Genomic DNA, 20,586 nt, shown 5'->3' with positions numbered 1-20,586 from the left:
GAGGAGAGAAGACAGAGGAGAGCTCTGGTTTTCTAGGGTTAGGGTTAGACATACACAACCTATCTCTCTTTTCCTCTCATTTTGCATACTAGGTGTTTTGTGTCTCATTATTGCACACAAACACCTAGTGTTTCACCTTCCTCTTGGAGCTGAGGTTCTAAAGAGTGTGTTTTGAAGTTTTGGTCTTGGATTCAAGCTCAAGGAGGCCATTGGAGCATCTTTGTTGAAGAAGGCATCAAGGGTGAGATCCTAGTCCTTTTTTTCCCCATTTTTGCATCAATTTTCTACTAGTCTTAGAGCTGTTTTTGTGATTATTGTATAACATAAAAAAATTTCTATTTTTAAGCCCTCTTTATTGTTTATTAAGAGTGTTTTGTTGTTTGAGGGTTGTTGACCACCCTTAGGCCTCAAAAGGCCTCATTTTGAGCCATTTTGTGTTAGCTCCGGGATTTTGGTGTTGAGGTCTCTTCACCACTGAAATCTTGAGGGATTTCAGTGGTGAAGATGATGCTTTGAAGTCCCAAGAAGGAGAGGGCCACCCCCTCTCCTTGTTGTCCTTGAAAAGGACACATTTTGGCCTCCTAAGGAAGCCTATGCTTGAGTGTGTGTTGAGCATATTTGGTTTGTTTTTTCATGCTTATATATCCATGATATAACATGATTTAAAGTTGGTTTTGGAACTTCATGCATGTTTAGCATAGTTGCCATGTAATGCCTTATTTGTGCCTTAACATGTTCTAGGTTGTTAGCCTTTGTTGGAGCATGTTTTAGGCTTGCATTTGTGAAGATTATGTGCTTATTTTGCCATGTTTTAGCTCTGTCCATAGTCGTTTGGGTTGATCTTTGCATGCATTATATAGCTCTTTTGTATTTGGGCTTGTTGGCCTTGAGTATGTGCATGTGTAGCATGCCATCTTTGCATTGTTTTGATGATTTGGAATCATCCTACATGCTATTTCAGTCCCATTTCCATGCTTGTTGGATTGCCTTGCATGTCTCTTTAATGCTTTGAAAGCATGTGTTGCAATGCTACATGTTTTGGTGTTTGTGCATGCCTTTGTTTTGGAGTCATTTAGATGCCATCTAAGTGGTCCTTGGGTCTTGTATTGATGCCCCAAAACTCTGTTTTTGGTTCATGATTGCATGCCATGTTTGGTCATGATAAGTGTAGTTCAATGCATCATTGATTTACCTTGAACACTTGGACTACTCTTTGCATGTTTTGGCTTGATTTATAACTTGATTTGGCATCATTTTATAACATAATTTTAGGGCTCATGTTGCATGCTAATTAGTCCATGATTCCTCCTTTCAAGTGTGCTTGAATGTTGCTCATTTTGTGCTTAAGTGTTGGCCCTTATGTGCATGTGTGTGTGTATGCCATTTAGCCCTCACTCTTTAGCACTTATGGCCACTGTTTTAGGTCTATTTTAGAGCTGCCTAATTCATGTATAAGTCCATCTTTCCATTTACTTGCATTGCCATATGTATGCTTGTATGCTTGCATAAGTGCTTTGCCATGCCATGTTGCATCCTTAGCTTGTATGCCTAGGTTGCATTGCATCTTGCATGCATTCCTTGTCCCTTGATTTGGGTGATAGGGATTGGGAGTTTTGTTTGATTGGTTTGCATTGCATTTGAAATCAAAGTTGCATACTTGGTTCTTTGGGCCATCATGCATGGAAATGCGTGATTGGTGGTCCGAGAACCAAGGCACATGTCCCTTTGAGTCATTACAATGATAAGAGACATGGTTGGTGCATACATGCTTTGAATTGTGCTGCCATGCCTTGTTTTGCCCTCTGTTGCTGTGAGTTGCAGGTTCTGCAGGAATACTCTGCCGACCGGCAGTGTAATGTGCCGACCGGCACAATTTTCTCTGCCGACAGACCCTATTTTGTGCCGATGGCCATACAACACTGCCGGTGGAAATTTCATCTAGCCGGTGATGATACCCTCTGTCCAAGGATGTAGTCCTGAGGTTTTGGCAACCTCCAGAGGAGGAGAGGGAGGAAAACAGAGGCAGCTTGCGCATGGTGGCGCGCTTCCCGAGGCATTTTCCCGCTTTATTTAATTAGTTAATTTGTTAATTAATTAATTTGTAATATTTAATTAGCTTGCGTAGTTAATTAATTTGTAATATTTATTCGGTCCCTCCGAGCGAGGGCAAATCTGTAATAAGTGTGGGTGAATGTGTGTATGTCTTCCAATCCCCATTTCTTTCTTCCATTTTATTTACCAGCTTATGATGGTAGATTAGGGCATTTTTTAATTTAGCATACCTTATGCTATGCATGCGTGCATCCATGCATTCGTATTACATGCATTAGGCTCGGTACATCACGCTAACTGCATCAGTACTTCAATTCCAAATTGAATATGTGATAATTGTGCATTTTCACATGACATGTTTAAGATAGCCGAGCCTATTCTAGCGACATTTTGTATGCGATGCATTAGGCACTTCACATGGACTTGGATCATGCATGTTTGCTAACAAGTTCTTTGTTTTGGCACGGAGTACTAGGTAAGTATTTCCGCTTTAGCATATCGCATGAGTGTGAATGTTACCATGACAGCATGCTTAACATGTGGCTAGATGCTTATGTGTTAAACTGTTTTGGATGCCTGTGGGTGAAGGTTGGATTGTTTGAGTTGGAAGAACTCGTTGAAATCCGTATTTTAGCCTACTTGCGAGTAGCAAATTCCAAAGCATTTTCAAACCAAACGGATATGCAATGTTTATTTCCAAATTAGGCAATCTAGTCTATACTTGTTTGCTGTGCGCATAACATAGTAATTCTAGGCTAATAAATGGAATAAGAACACGTAAAGTTTTCAAAAAACGGATATCACGGTTAGTAGAGGCCGGTCTTCGAACCGGGCGAAAGGGGGTGCTCACAGCTGACCTTCCCCGATCGTACCCAAGCTCCCGAGCCGAGACAACTCCGGTGATGACGGACGTGTGGCCTTCGGCACCGAGTCAGGGTTTCCTAAATTTCCCCATTTTAAAATATTTAGGTGGCGACTCTGTATCTGGCAAAGCAGTCCATGTTTGGCACTACTTTTTCAAAAATCTGTTTCTCAAAACGATTTGCCAGATTTGGACTCTTTGGTTCAGATTAAGAACCGTGACACAAATCGAGTCCGAACTGTAGTAGCGAGGTCCCACGCGGGCGCTGTTACAGTGGCCTTTTGCTTTCCTGATCCTCTCAGAATCCTCGAATCTCTCTTGTTCTGACTGTGTCAATGCAGTAGATTGCTCACTGATCCCTGTACTCAAAATGCTCCATTCCCGAGCGAAACTCTCGACACCGGCGCTCTCCGGCGATGCATTCTGCTCTTCGACACTCCCGGCGGCTGTTGACATTCCTGCCCCTGCCGGGCCTTGTTCTGATTGGAACTCCCCTATTACATCCGGCTGATCGTCTAACCATCCCGTGGCCTCTGCTGATTCTTCATTATCATACCAGTTGATGGCTGAGTCTTGGTCATCATGAAATTGGAACTTGACAACATCCCTTTCCACGACTATCAAATCATCCATTCCCTGTCCTGAATTGTCCCCTCGGATTACACACAGCTCTCCTCCGACTGGAAATTCGACATTTGGTCTATTCCGGCCCACTGGTGAAATGTAGTCATTCGGACTGTAAGCATTCCCAACATCATTCTCAGGCTCCACGGACCCTGGTTTGACAACCTCTTTCCTGTTCTCGATGGTCACCACCACTGGCTTGGGTTGGGTTATGGAGACGTCCGTCATGCACAAATCGGTGCAATCGGGGAAGAAAACTTTAGGTTTAGGCAGGTAGGAGGGTGTGATGTAGATACTGGGATCGTAGGATGCGACCCCAGTGTAGATGAAGTTGACTCTTTTGGGTGGTGGGACTTGGTTATGTGCGGGGAGAGGATTTGTGGTAACATTAGGTTTCTCAGGGGGGAGAATCACCCCATTATCAATGAGATCTTGAATCTCATGACGTAAACGAAAGCATAGGTCTGTGTCATGACCATGCTGCTGGTGGAATGTACAATATTTGGCTGGGTTGTGGGTGGCGGGTAGTCTTTCAGGTAAGGGCCGCGGCTCTAGGGGCTTCAGATGCCCTTTTCTGATCAAAACCCCCAAAGCTTTGGACAGGGGCATATAAAGTGGAGCGAAGGTTCTGGTGTTTCTGGGAGGGTATTTGGCTGTTTGCGAGTTGCTTCCGGACGCGCCGGAGAATGGCATGGCTGCTGTATTTCTGGGGGAAGGGTTAGTGGTGACCATACTCACTTCGGAGGTCCTGGCAGTCGTAGCGCCACTCGGGCCTGCATTAGTACTACGATTGAAATTTCTGCGGGGTTGCTCCCGATCATTATCAATCCAACCTTGTCTCAAGGCGTCCTCGATCTGCACCCCCATTTCATGTAGATCAGCAAAGGTGGGAAAGGGGACTACAATCATCTTTTGCATTAGCTTCGGCTGAAGATTGCGCACAATCATCCGAATCTGGTCTTTGTCTGTGGGTCTCAAAGTCATCATTGAAGCCTTAGCCCGCCATCTAGTTACAAACTCTGAGAAGCTTTCCTTGGGTTCTTGCCTCGTTGTCTCGAGATCCCGGGTCGTGATCTCGATTTGTGTGTTATACGAGTACTGCAAGATGAAGGCCTCAGCCATCTCGTCCCAATTTCTCTTGACGTCATCCTCCAACTTGGCATACCATGCGGACGCCACACCCGACAGGGTACGGCCGAATAAAGACAGCTTCTGTAATCTGGTGAGGCCCATTGGCCTTAGGACGTCTGAAAACAGTCGCAGGTGTACCATGGGATCCTCAGACCCGTCAAAACGATCAATTTGGGGCATCTTAAACCGATCTGGCAGCGTCACAGCTGTGTCGATGTACCCATCTCCAATGTCCGGAATGGACTTCGCACCTTGAGATTTCTTGAACAGCTTTTCAAGCTTGTGCATTTTTAACGTCATGGGGTCTACGTCAGACTCAAAGGGAGAATCCGATACATTAATGGGAGTGGTTGCCTTGGATTGTTGAGGCGGAATCGGGGGTGGAGCCGGCCCCGTTGGGATGTCTGTATCTTCTTGGACATTCCGGGCATTTGGTGTCTCTTCGGGTATTGGAACCCTTAATGGAGGAGGGATTTGCTGTGAAGGTGATGCCCCAGTTTGCTGTTGCAATCTCCCAATTAAATCCGCTTGCTCACTCATAACTGTAGCCTGTTGCCTGGCAAATTCTGCCTGTCGGGCAGCATCTTGCTGCATCATTTTCATGCTTTCCTAAAGTTGGCGCACCATCTCCTCTAAGCTAGCCATACTGTTCTGCTCTGGTTGAATTGCTGGTATACGTTCCCTCTCTGTGGGTGAAACGGGATCCTGATCCCTACTGTACACAGGTGGGGTAGACGAAGCCCTCTGCACTGACTGTTGAACCGATATCCTCTGCCTAGTTGCTTTCCGTTTAGTAACCGGGGGTAGAGAATGGTACACTGGTTGTCCTTCTATCAGATCCTCAGATCGATGGAGCCGGCGACCTCTGATCCAGAGTGCTTGGGGAATGTCTACTGGGTTGGACGCAATGATGCTAAACTACCTAGCAAAAAGATAAATAAAGCAATAAATAAACCAACAACTGGACAGCGTGACGGCATAAAATAAACAAATAATATACGGTTGGATATTCAAAACACATAGTCGATAAGCCGAGCACACGGTTCCCCGATACTGATCACTGTTCTCAAAATCTCTATTCCCAATACTGAACCCTGATATCCGCAGATAACTGATTCTCTTAAAACTGATACTGATGCCCTCAGGCCTGATGCCGAAACTTACAAACTGATGTGTTCATTTCCCTGCAGAAATACATTTTGAAAGCACATAGCAAGTAAAGAGAGCCAAAACACCCCTATGTTGGGGTAGGGTTTCCCTGTCCTATTTTGTCAGGAGCTAGGGTTTCACTACGCACGCAGCGGTTTCAAACAACTTAGCATCGGGTAAGCAACCTATCCTAGCTTGGAATGGTCATTATGGTTTCGAATATGCACTAGGTCGAATGGTCAAAAAGGGTGCCCCGGTAAAACCGGGGTTTGTGTTCCCATACTGTCAGAGCCCATAGCCGGTCAGCCTTATGGACATGCCTTGACAAGACAAGCCTCCGGCAAACCGTTCAGGAATGGCAGATGGCAAACACTGTGTTCCTAGGCGCACCAATGCACATGCAATGCAAAGAAACACATAAATGAGATCAAAACAGGATATCACGAGTTCGAGTCAAGCTCTCTAAGAATCCCCAGCAGAGTCGCCAGAAACTGTAGACGCGCCCGCGTGGGCCTCGCTACGGTTCGGACTCGATTTGTGTCACGGTTCTAAATCTGAACCAAAGAGTCCAAATCTGGCAAATCGTTTTGAGAAATAGATTTTTTTTTGAAAGAAGTGCCAAACACGGACTGCTTTGCCAGATACAGAGTCGCCACCTAAATATTTTAAAATGGGGGAATTTAGGAAACCCTGACTCGGTGCCGAAGGCCACATGTCCGTCATCACCGGAGTTGTTCTCGGCTCGGGAGCTTGGGTATGATCGGGGAAGGTCAGCTATGAGCACCCCCTTTCGCCCGGTCCGAAGACCGGCCTCTATTAACCGTGATATCCAGTTTTGAAAACGTTTATGTATTCTTATTCCAATTATTAGCCTAAGATTACTATGTTATGCGCGCAGCAAACAAGTATAGACCAAATTGCCCAAATTGGAACAAAACATTCTATGTTCATTTTGAAAATGGTTTGCTACTCGTAAGTAGGCTAAAATGCAGGTTTTGCCACCCTCAAGTGGGCTTTTTTTTAGAAAAGACGGTTTTGCCACTATCTAGTGGGCTTAAAACAAATATAGTTTTAACGCATTATCCCAATTTAAGCAGTTTGACGTCCACCCACAGGCATTCAAGCAATTTATCTCATGTAAACACTTAGCCACATGGCAAGCATACTTTTATGGCAACATTCACACGCACGTTGGATGCTAAAGCATAACCACTTACATTGTACTCCGTGCCAAAAAACAATAAACTAGTTAGCAAATGTGCGTGTCCTAGTTCATGTTATTTTGCCTAATGCAACACATACAAGATGCAATTTTAGTTAGGCTCGGTTAACCTAAATATGGCATATGATATGCAACCAACTGTTTCATGTATTCAATTTTGGAACTTGAAAATACGAATGCGGTTAGTATGATGTACCGAGCCCGGTGCATGCCAACAGATGCATGAATGCACGCATGCATATCATAAGGTATGCTAATCTCAAAAATGCCCTAATCTACCATTATAAGCAGATAAATAAAAGGGAAGAAAGAAATGGGGATTGGAAGACATACACACACTCACCCACACTTATTACATGTTTACCCTCACTCAGAGGGTTCGAATTAATATTACAGTCCCAAAATAATGAACAAACAAAATTATTACAAAATTTCTCTAATTAATTAAAAGAAAGGAAGCAAAAGGAAAGAAGAGGGTGGCCACAGCCTCTGCCTCGGGGTGCGCGGATGATGCATGCTCGAATCCGTCCTGCCCGGAAAACCCGTACTATACTCTTGTCGCCTCTGTTTGTACTGCCTTGTCTTTCTGAAAATTGCCAAAGTACTGGAACAAGCTCCTTGCATCCTGCAGAGCACCACCGGCCAGACAGAATTGCCACCGGCACTTCAAAATTCCCATCGGCACTTTATCGGATTCATCGGCATTCCCGATAGTGCCGGTCGGCACTAAATTCTGCCGGTCGGCAGAAACTTCCTGCAGAAGACAATTTGACAGCAAACAGAGAACAGACAGTGCATAGCATGGAGTTTTTGGACACATGTAAGCATGGTCCTATTTCTTATCATATTTTGAACTCAAAGAAGTATGACTTTCGATCTTTGAACCACCAATGGTACATGGTGGGTCAAAAGATTGAATTTGCCATTTGATGTGAAAATGTATGCAACAAACAACATGAAAACCGGGGCCTTATCAAGATGGAGTCAAAGGTCCCGATGACCGGGAATCGAGGCACATTGCATCACTTGAAGTATGAATGGTCCTTGATTCCCACACTTAGTTTGACACCCCAAACCAAGTAAATGCAATGCATGTAATGCTCAACAAGGCTCAAATGTATCATGCCATCAAGATGTAAAGCACAACAAGCATTATGCAACCAACATGATAAATGTATAATATCAAGCATACAAGGTACAAACATGATATAAACATGGACCAAATTGACTATGGGATTGATGTGCTACAAAGCTTAATGGAACAACTATGCAACAAACATGGAGCAAACATGCAAGAGGGCTTAAAATGGCAAAGGGGCAGGCCCTCACCCTTCTCAAAACAGTGGCCAAGAGTGCTCAAAATGATAGACAATCAACTCATGTTAACAAGCAAACTCATGGTCCCAAAGCTAAGGCACACAAGGAGACAACTTACCCCCACCAAAACGACCTCTCATGGCATGATCAAAGCCAAGCAAAAACAGAATTTGTGCATGCAAAATAGGACCCCAAGACTCCTAATATGGCAGCTAAAACATCTCCCATGAAGCATATGCACTAAGGCTCATTCTTAGGCATAAGAGGACACACCCCCAAGGCATTAAAGAGGCCATACATGCACACATACAAGCATGATTCTTGGGCTAAAATGTGGTCCTTAGATGATGTTGAATCATGAGGGTTAATCACAAACATACATATTAGAGGTCAACATGCTCAAAGCTTTTAAGCTAAAATACAAAGCAACCTTAACACACATGTCAAGCATAACTAAATGGATAACCAACAAACCTTAAACATGGAAAAACAACACTAAGAACCTCATGGAACTAAACCAATTCTCACAAGAATCATGGCCTAATCATGATATATATTTCTAAGCAAGATGGAGCAATACAAAGAAAATATTACAAGCATACAAAGAGGCCCAAATCCGACCAAAAACAGAGGTTATATATGACCTAAGATGCCTAAAAAAATGCTGGAATGAAGCCAAGAAACATCAAGCACATATGCTACCCTCTTGAGCCCAAAAAGCAAGGAAACAAAACCATAAAGGGAGAGGGGTGTCCCTCCCCTATGCAAGACTTCAAACCAACTTTTTTTACAGTAAAATACACTGATTTTTAGTGATGAAATGATCAAAATGCTGAAGTGAACAAAACCTTATCAAAGAGGCACCAAAATAGGCCAAACAAGGCCTATGAGGGTGAGTTTGCAATCTAACCACAAAGTGACCTTAATGAAAGTGTTAGAGCAGGAAAATATGAGCCTTTTTTATGTTATACACAAGAGACAAAACAATAAACAAAATAGGTAGAAAACCAATGCAAGTTTGGGGAATAAAAGGGAAGATGCTCACCCTTGAAGAACCCTTGAAGAACAAATGGTCTAACCTCCTTCTTTGGATCAAAACCAGTCCAAAACTCAAGAAACAACTCCTCCAAGTCCCTCAATCTCGGAATAAGGTGTAATGGTGTGTGTAATGGTGCAAAAGTAAGGTAAAACACACCTTTTGGGCCAAGAAACACACACAAGAAGGGAGAGGGAGAGAGGTATAGAGATAATATGTATCTATATCTCTAAAGGCTGATTTTTGCTTCTGTTTTTCTAACCTAGAACCAAGAGGAAAGCCTCTCTCATATAGGACTCCCTCTTGCAAAGCTTATTCAACAAGCTTGGCTAGAGGGAAATCCCTCCATACACGTGTATGGAGGGGAAAGGAGTTGGTGCCAGCTATCACAGCTGGCACAAAATATCTCCATAAAGTGGAGGAACAGTGGTCGGCTGCCCAAAAAAGCTATTTCGGCAAAAAACAGTGCCGATCGGCAACAAATTATGCCGACCGGCAATAAAGTGTGCCGACCGGCAAACAAAATTGCCGATGGAAGAAAAAGACCAGCCGGTGGCCTCCAGCCACTGCCGGTGGTGTACGGGGATGTCTCACAAGGCATTCCCTGCCCTTCTAAGGAAAAACAAAAGTGTTTGGTGCGAAACCAGACACTAAACAGTCGAGTTCGGGGATCCTGAGGCAAGGCGCGCGAGCCGAGACCTCCGGGAACTCCAAACGAACACAATCATGGATGATCACCGAGCGTTCAAACGGTGACGTCCAAGTCTTGAGGACGGTCAAAAATGGGGTGTCTACACCTATATACATATATATAACAGAGTGAGCTACAACTCAGTGAATAATATCAAAGTAAAGATGTTACATGAATGAGTTTTTATCATTTAATGTAATTATTCTCATATTAAAATTCTTGACATAGCAGAACGACCTCGCTTCCAAAACTTGACAAAACGACATTTGGTTCAACATATAACAAAAATACAGAACATAAGAGATCATAACTTGGCGGAATGACCTTGGGTCCAATTGAATATAGCTATAGAATGACCATTTGGTCAACACATAACAGATATTTCAAACTTGTCAAATAATCAAAATGACCTTTGGTGCCTCTTATCAGATATATAGAACGACCTTAGGTCCACCATATACATTCATACTTCGTCATTTATATTTTCAGATATTATGCTGATCGGATAGATAGAATGCGCATTCATACTTTCAAAATTACAAGTTTAAAAAATAGAAAATAGAACATAAGAAAATATCTTTACTAGATATTGCTCACATCAATTTGATTGTTGACATGGCTTTGTGGGTGAACCTACACAATACGTAAACACATAAACACATTGGAACACACTGCTTGATCATTCTTAACTTATATAATTCCTTAAAGTCCAATTATTACTTGTTACTTCCTTTATGAGGCTTAATTCATGCCTACGGATGTTCTGAACGGAATGAGAATGAAGATATAAACAGAATACAACTTTTCAAAATGTGCTGAAAGAAGACAGTTTGCTCGAGCAGTCCTTTAGTCAACAAAAGTACTGATGGTCGCTCGAGTTAAGGTGTGAAGAAAGCTGAGGTCGCTCGAGCAGTCACTTGAGTGCAATATTCTACGAGCGGTCACTTGAGTGCAATACTCTGCAAAAATACTAGAAACGCTCATTGTGCGCTCGAGTAGTGGCTTCATCACTCAAGTGATGAGGCGAAATTAGGGGTTTCCAAAACATAATTTTGTGTTTCAAAACTTGAGTCTTTAAGTCAAAAACTTGCATGGCTTGTACATAATCTTGCAAACACTTAGAAAATCATGAATATGTAACCAATTCAAACCCTTAGCTCAAAACTCCATGATTTCATCAAATTGAAGCTTGAACTTCAAAAATTCTTCATAAATGGAATTTAAATCTTCATGCATGTATGAACTTGTTTCCAATTCTTATTTTACAACTTCCAAAACATGAAATTGAACTTCAAAACTCTTTAAATCATGGATGCATGTATGGTTCAACACTCAATTCAAACATAGATAACAAAATCATGCTAAAAAATGATGGAACTACTCAAAATCATGCATGCATGTATGCCTAGGTTTCAAATTCATCATCTTTAGCTCAATTCTCGTGTTTAATCTAATAAACTTCTTGAATTCATATGTTAGGTGAGTTATCATCAAGAATTGAGGTTAAATTTCATACCTAGAGCCTTGAATTACACTTGTTTTAGCAAAACTTGAGTTCCTCTCCTTAGTTCTTCAATCTCGTAGCAAAATCTCCAAGATCAAGTTTCCTCTCTCTCTAAAATGAAGTCTCTCTCTTGAATTCTTTCTCAGCAGAATTTGAGCTCAAGAATAAGTTAACTCTCTTCTATTATCATATATATAGGTGAGATTAGATTAGTTCACTAATTAAGGATTAAGTTAGCTAATCAAGGCTTAAGTTTAATTAACTAAACTTAATTTTTCTGAACTGAATCAAATTTTAATCAAACTTCTCAATGGGTCCCAAAAATCATGCCATCCTAATTAAACTCATAAATTTTAGTTTCTAAAATCATTAAGGCTTTCAATTTTAAATTTAAAACATAAACCACGACAGATAATTCATCAATGAACAAATATGCATACAAATTACACATCAAACATATAATTAACATTCAAAATTAAACAAATATAAGTATACTACGTGATGAGGTTATCACAGTTTTATCGAAAAGGCTTATGCCATTTCTAGGGAATGCGATGTCTGTGGCACAAGGAGCTTTTGTAAAGAGTAGATAGATTCTAGATGTGGTTTTGGTGGCAAATGAGGTGGTGGAAAAATGTAGAAGTCTTAGGAAGGAGGGTCTTATTTTCAAGGTTAATTTTGATAAAGCATATGATCACGTGGATTGACAGTTTTTGGATTTTGTAATGGATAGGAAAGGTTATGGTGAACGATGGAGATCTTGGATTAGGGGATGTTTGTCGACGTGTAATATGCCAGTTTTAGTCAATGGTAAACAAGGGGAAAGTTTCAAGGCTTCGAGAGGACTACGTCAGGGGGATCCATTATCCCTTTTTTTTATTTAATTTTTTTTAATTTTGGTGGTTGATGTATTAGGAAGGATGGTTGATAGAGCTAGAGAGGTTGGTCTTTTTGAGGGGTTAGAGGTTGGGAGGGATAGAGTTAGGGTGACTCACTTGCAGTATGTGCTAATGATATAACCTTTTTTTTCTTTGGGGGATGAGAGCCAGATAGGTAATCTTTTTGCGGTATTGAGACTTTTTGGGGTACTCTCAAAGCTTAAGGTTAATTTGGAAAAAAAAAAGTATGGTGGGTATTAATATGCAACATAATCAGCTTCAGAGGAAGGCTACACTTCTTGGATGTAGGATTGAGGCATTTCCTTTCAAATACTTGGGACTTCCACTGGGGGGTAATCCTAGAAATGAATCTTTTTGGAGTCCAGTTGTGGAAAAGATTGGCAAAAGGTTGGAAGCATGGAGTAAGGCTTCGCTCATGAGCGGGGGAAGACATACTTCGATTAAGACAGTTTTAAGTGGTGTTTCCATTTTTTATTTTTTTATTTTATTTTATTTTATTCTGTTTTATTTTTTTTATCCTTGTTCAAAATTCTTGTGAAGGTAGTGAGGCCATTAGAAAAGATGATGATGGATTTTCTATGGGAATGTAAGGATGAGGGGAAGAAGGATTACTTGGTGAATTTGGAGATAGTTTCATTCCCAAAGGACAAAGGAGGTTTGGCCATTGGTAACACTGTGGTTAGGAACATGGCTCTACTTGGCAAATGGTTATGGAGATTTCTAGTTGATAGTGATTCACTTTGGCATTTTGTAATTAGAAGCAAGTATGGGACTCAGGATAATGGAAGGGTTCACAAGTGGTTTTGGGGGGCGATTCTTGGGCTCCTTGGAAGTCAATTTCTCAAATCTATTCACTTTGGTCTCGTTTTGTTTCTGTAAGGGTGGGAAATGGAGAACTTGTTCGTTTTTGGAAGGATGTTTGGGTGGGCTCTTTCACATTTGCTTCAGATTTTCCACATCTATATAGGGTGGCTCAGTCTCATAATTGTTCTGTCGCTTCCATCGCTTGCTCTTTTTTGGTTCCTATCTCTTGGAATTTTAATTTTTCTAGAAATCTCAATGACAGAGAGACTGCACAGTTGACATCTTTGTTCTCAAGACTTGACCACTTTTCGTTGTCTTCTCTTGTGGTAGATAAGAGAGACCTAATCGTTGTCTAAGTCCTCAATGGTGCATTATGTGCTGTAAGGACAGTGAATCTATGGATCATTTATTTTTGCATTATCCAGTTGCTTTGAGCTTATGGTGCAGGTCGTTTCTTTTGAAGGATGTTTTGTGGGTGGCACCAAGAGGCAATGCACAAATGCTACTAATTGATTTTCATGATTTGGGAAGATTGAAGCGGACTGAGGTGTTATGGTCTTCTGTCGTCTTTGCAACCTTTTGGGTGTTATGGTTAGAGAGGAATGCACGGGTTTTTGAAGATAAATCTCGAGATGTGAATTTTCAGCGGGATAATTTTGTCACTTAGCTTCCTTTTAGGCTTTGACGATTTGAAGGGAGTTATGCTGTTTTTGTTAGCTAGAGATTGAGTATCGGTGTGTTCCATGTAGGATTTTTTTTATAGATAAAGCCTCTGTGATGTCTACGTATTTTCTTTTCTTTTATTTGTTTCTCTTTTGTTGAGGATGTTGAATATATGAATTAGAATATTTTTATTTTTTAGTAGATTGTATAAAACCCGTGATTGTATAAATCACGAATTTAGTGCCTTGTTTATATTGTTTCCTAAATTGTATCACGAATGTATTATATATACATGGCATCTTCCTCATTCATAGGTAAGCTAAACACTTTCTTTCCATACTATTGAGGATGCCTCATTCTCGTCTCTCTCTCTCTCTCTCTCTCTCTCTCTCTCTCTCTTTTTGATTAATCAATAAAATTTTTGTCAAAAAAAAAAAAAATGATTCCGATGATTCTGAGTTGGAATTAGACAATTCTTTTGAATTTACAATTCTAGTGTGCGATTTGAATCATTCTATACCATAATCATATCAAATCGTATGAATCGTATGATTCAAGCAAGCGTGATTACTCCTTTTTCGTGTGATTTTTTGATACTAAAATTTGTTGCATCTATATGCTATTGCAATAGTCACTTGTAGGCTCCCATTATAACAGTACAGACTGATTGAACTTCAACTCCTACGAGAGCTCATGATAGACTCTCCTCTAGATCCTGTGGATGGTGGATGGAAGGGAAGGAGTGCATCCACGTTAACCAAGCTGGTAATTTTTTAATGAAAGTAATTTGGTAACACGAGGATCAAAATCCTACGTCAGGTTGACAAGCTAGTATTTTGGTATCCATAATTACTTGAGGAAAAGTTGAAAGTAATTTGACAACCAAATAACCTTATTTTGGGAAGAAAATAGGTAGACATAACTCTGAAAGAGTAGGTGCTTATTGTTATATGATGTACATACATTTCTTAACATGCTCAGTTTCTCAATGGACTAGTTCACATGTTCATTTTATGGTTGTTCAGTTAATGATTAGGGATAGACTAATTTTTTATCACTAAGAAACTGGCTTGCGTTTCAATTATTTTCAGTTGGCAACTGCATGTTATATGGAGCGAATTGATCTCTCTGCTCATGGATTTTACATTACACTTGATATTGGATTTGATTGGAAAACTGGTAAAGGAAATCCCTTCAGGTACTTCACCTATGGGGCTGCATTTGCAGAGGTCGAAATTGACACATTGACTGGGGATTTCCACACAAGGACAACAAACATTTTCCTTGATCTTGGATATTTTATCAATCCAGCAATTGATGTTGGACAAGTTTCCCCCTTCTCTTGCTTTTATCATGTTCTTTTTTTGTGAAAATGTTAGTGTTTCAAATTGAGAGTTTATTCATCATGATGGCGATTATTTTTTTTTGGATAGAAATGACAAGCACTGTTTTCAATGCCTGTTTTCCTCTTCATGCAAAATAGCAGCGGTGGATCCAACTTCTCAATTTTGTTATATATAAAATTTTGCTTTGGATTACAAACAATGGCACGTATGGAGAAGTCTAGACCATTTTACTGGCAACAAATTACATGAAAATAGGCTCAAGTAGTAATTATTGCAGTGAGGCATATGCTTTCTTCATGTTGGAAAAGTTGGACTAGAACAATTTTCATATAAGATTTTTCATTAGGTTCTTTTTTCTATAGGTAAAGAAAAAAAATCATCACAAACACCAAAAGGGGTGCAACCTCTATACATGAGTATACAAGGTCAGTATAAAGTACTAACAAAGTTAAGCTCTGCTATAAAATCTATAAGGAATATTGAAATAAGGAATATTGAAAAAAAAAAAAGTAAAAAAATTCTCCAATTTTAAAATGAAAACTACGCAGCAGTAACTAACTCGAGGATTGACCTTTGCATGATCCATTGTACACTGGATGTAGAAAAAAGAAAGTTCCATACATCATGAATCACCACACAATGATATGGTGATACATGGATGCCTCTTCGTTTCTACACATGTGGAATCAATTGGGAATGAGATATAGACTCAGGTATGAGTGTTAGGTGCAGGTGTGTACTTGGGGGTTGAACCCATCAAACCTCTAATTGAAGTATATGTCGACTCAACAAAAAAAGGGTCGTCTTTTTTTAAAAATTATGATTCTTTTTTTATATCTTTAATCTATTTTGTGGGATACAAAAATCTTTCTTGTAACATGTCAAAAACTAACTATATAGCAATTATACAACAAAAAATAAATGCAATGACAGTGTTAAATACAAATATGTAACAAAACAATTGATCAATAAGTTTGCTAAGTGCATATCTGATGGGAAGTATTGGACACATACCCTATATCCTTATCTAAGTGTCAAGTGTCCGACATACTTGATTTATTTTAACGAGTCCATGTAACATAGTTGGTGACCAAGGCTTCATTGGTTTGTGGGACTAAACGGGCGAGATTGGCTATATTCCCCGTGGACCATTTATTTCATCTTTGTGTCACCAAAAAGGGGGCAGATAAGTTATTTGGTTTGGATAAGTTGTCGCATGTATGTGGGATAAGACAATGTCCCACATAAATTTGTCCTAGGATTAGGTGAATGGTGGGATAAGGCTTGGCATGAAATCCAACACTGTTAAATGTGTAAATATCTTATCCCATCCCACCCCAAAACACCAAATAATTGTTGTGTTAAAGTCTAAAATGGTCCTAGGACTATTAGTCTCTAGACATCCAAATCCAATCCCTTCTAATTGCATTTGCAAAGTGTGTTTGATTGGGGGGATTATGGGGGAGATTATTTACTGTGAGGATTGGATTTTTAGTCCGCCGGACATGGAGTCTGGCCGAACTCCATATCCCTCATATGAGGGACTAAACAATCCGTTTTGTGTTGGGGGAGGGGGGGGATTATTTCCATGGGATTAGTATCTCACGGGACTAATGTATGAAATGTTCATTTTACTCTCATGCTATTACTTAGTAAACAATTGAAAAATGATAAAATAGTCTTTTGAACATTTACAATTTTTTTTTTTAGTGATGTTAATTTAAAATTATATATTAAATAAAAAATATAAATTGTAAGTTAAATTTAATTAAAAATTATGGCGTTATAAATTAATTTTTTTTAGTGTTGTGAAAAAATTAAATTTATATATTAAATAAAATTATTTTTTTAGTGTTGTTAATTTAAAATTATATATTAAACAAAAAATATAAATTATAAATTAAATTTAATTAAATTATGGCCTTATAAATTAAATTTTTTTAGTGTTGTGAAAAAATTAAATTTATATATTAAATAAAATTATTTTTTTAGTGTTGTTAATTTAAAATTATATATTAAACAAAAAATATAAATTATAAATTTAATTTAATTAAAAATTATGGCCTTATAAATTAAATTTTTTTAGTGTTGTGAAAAAATTAAAATTATATATTAAATAAAATTATTTTTTTAGTGTTGTTAATTTAAAATTATAAATTAAATAAAAAATATAAATTATAAATTACAAGGGTAAAATAGTCTTTTGAACATTTATCCTTATCTAGTCCATCCAACCAAACATTGGATTAACTAAAAATAGTCATTTTCGGACATCTACATCTAATTCTATAAGAAAACAAACACGGGATACACATCCAATCCAACGGGGGATTCACAGTCTCAGGATTTAAGTCCAATGGATTCTAATCCTCCTTCATCCAGTCCGTCCAATCAAACACACCCTTTATATCTGTGAACTTTCATGTTGGAAGATTATGGAGTATAAAGAATATTGATTATGCTTATTATTTTTGGGTTCAGAGAACTGCAAAGTGTTTTCAGTGCACACTCCTGCTTGTCCCAATAGAAACCCTTAATTCCCAAGGACAAAAAAATTATTAGAAAAAATAGATCATGTAATTAATTATACAAATAGATAAAGGGCTATCTATGAGAGAATCTAATTTGCCAACGAACCTTTTCCTATTACTTTGACAAAGGGCTTGTTTTCTCCGTACTGGCATAATATACGACTGTTAGTTATTTGCTGTCTTCTAATATATTGTCAATTAGATTCAACTGGGAAGTCAGTGGTGGTCTTTTTTGTTATAATTTTCAACTGGGAAGTCATTTGCTGTCTTCTAATATACACGACTGATTAAAATTGGGCTGGATATCAATGAAAACTCCCAAATATCCGTAAAAAGAGTTTTGTCATGGAATTAATGCACTATTGTTAACTTTCAGCCTTGATTTATCCAGTAAAAATTTTTGATTTATAGATCAGAGTTATTTCATCTTTTTTGGGGTGGAATTTTATATTCTGTGAATTTTTTCTGGGATGCTGAACCAACTTAAGAAGGGTGTAGTTTTTGTGCTTGGCATGGACTTTCTTTGCCCCGTGGTGGAAAGATTGTGGTGTCAGACTAGTTGTGTAGTTCAAGTCTCTAAACTTACAAAGTTTGGTTCATAATAGTCTGTAGGCATCATTCCTACTGGCATAGTGTGCAACTATTTATGTGGTCCATAGTAAAAATTCATGCTGAGTTTATTGAGGTAGATACCCATAGAAACTGGGATGCGCAATCAAAATTTTGCCAATCAAATTTAATGAGTAGAGAAATATTAACAAACTCGATACGCATGAGTATTTGTGCTCGAATCTGGCGTGTATGTGATGCAAGCATTTGATATTCGCTAGCATCATATTTTAACACAGTCGCAAGGTTCTAAATCGCGGTATCGGGTAACGTAACGGTATCGATCGCAGAGTATCGGTATCGGTAGTATCGATCGGTACGTATCGGGAATCGGGTGTCGCGGCGGTGAAATTTTAAAAATCATTTCAAAGGTTTTTCGACTTTTTCTTTCCCGTACCGGTCCGACCAGTGAGTATCGGCCCATCGCGGCTTGTGTAACGCTTACAGGCCGATACGTATCGGGACTCGGCCGATACTTCGGCGATTTTCAATCTCAGTGGTATATCAGCCTGTATCCGTCGCAAAACCCCATTTTTCCGATACGTAGCGTATCGGCCGATATTTAGAACTATGCACAGTCGACTTGAAGAATAATAAAAAAAATAAAATAAGAATGGAATAGAGAAGAGGGAAAGAAGAGAGAGGTGAGAACGCCTTAGTAAAATTATGGTTTGGGTGAGATTGACAGGTATTTCACAAAACTAAAATGTATAATCAAGCAATGCGGTTGAGTCCTATGCCTTGACAGAATGCAAGGACTTCTTTGGATGCAATTGATGGAAGGAAACAAACACAAACTAGAACTGGAATTAAAGATAAAATTGAACCTGTCACTGAATTACAAGAACCAAAAACAAGAACAAAGTTACAGGTTACAAACTACGATCTAACCGCCACATTAAGTTGCAAGAAAACTACTCCTAATGACTAACCGACTCTACTCCTAAATTTCGCAAGTGTTGTGAATGGGATTGAATGATGCTTTCTTCTTCAAAATCCCTACTTTTGATCCTTTGCTTTGGCCACAACTGCTGCAGCCACGTGTCCCCCTTGATCTCTGCAAATGTTCTCCTTCCACTGCCTGGAATAACTGCCCACTTGCTTCAATCGTCTGTAACTGCTCTTCCTTCACATGCTTTGCTTTATCTGGTCACATGCTCTAAATGCAATCCTTGCATCGAAACACCTATCCACATTGCATCGTTCCACTTCCAATCATCAAAACAAACAGCCTCTGGCCATGTCAGCATCTCTATCGACAAACCAAATTGCATATTTCAGTACCAAAAGAAATTATTAGAAAATAGAGAATAGGGTTCTCTTCCTTAATCCCTTATATTTATACTTATATAGGTGATTACAAAACTACCCTCCTAGCAAATACATAACTAACAAACACATGGTTGGTTTGGTCAAACATGCTATTGTTGCATTCTGGATAAATTAAAGAAATTTGCAATCTATTTAGTTCACATTTATTTAATGTATGCTGGTGTTACTCAATGTTCAAATCCAATAAATAAGCTATATCAGGACATGATATTTTGGATGAATGACCATCCCACCTGATTTTGTGTCTCGTCTTGTAAACATCAAGAATGTATATTTGTTTTTCTGGCTGACACGACCAGATAATTCGTATTAATTATTACTAAGTATCTTTGTATTAAACAAAGTAGTCATTCCGATGATGGCTTATCATTACAATTTGGAATTTTCACCTGAAATTGTGTTGACTTGTTATAGGTTGTTTTCTTTGCATGTGCAAATGACATAGAATGATTTATTAAGCAAACTTTGGATGACCTCAAAACTGTGCTGTTGAGTTATTGTTTAAATAGGGAAGTTGTATCTTCCGTTAATATGGTAATTTTGGAACAGATTGAAGGAGCATTTATACAAGGCTTGGGATGGGTAGCCTTGGAAGAGCTAAAATGGGGTGATGCTACCCATAGGTGGATTCGACCTGGCTCTTTGTATACATGTGGGCCTGGAAGTTACAAAATTCCTTCCTTGAATGACGTTCCTTTCAAATTCAGCGTTTCACTTCTAAAGGTAAACACAATAGTCCCCTAAAAGTGTTTCCGATGATGCCATAGAAAAGAAATTGTTTCTTTTGTGTTTTACATTAGCACACACGAATGGA

The 20,586-nt window shown here is 39.2% G+C and overlaps 1 pseudogene across 1 annotated transcript in view; it reads left to right on the top strand.

The window, feature by feature from the left end:
* Positions 1-20,586, top strand: part of LOC114256409 (xanthine dehydrogenase 1-like) — a 182,033-nt pseudogene that overhangs the window by 125,229 nt on the left and 36,218 nt on the right. Inside the window, exons 13-14 of the transcript XR_014351449.1 lie at positions 15,046-15,282; positions 20,322-20,495. The product of XR_014351449.1 is annotated as a xanthine dehydrogenase 1-like (transcript). The remainder of the gene's footprint in view (positions 1-15,045; positions 15,283-20,321; positions 20,496-20,586) is intronic.

This window comes from Camellia sinensis, chromosome 14 (assembly GCF_055761805.1).
Source record: "Camellia sinensis isolate YWXY chromosome 14, ASM5576180v1, whole genome shotgun sequence".
In the NCBI taxonomy this organism is placed as follows: Eukaryota; Viridiplantae; Streptophyta; class Magnoliopsida; order Ericales; family Theaceae; genus Camellia; species Camellia sinensis.
This window is presented reverse-complemented; position numbering and strand designations above follow the sequence as displayed.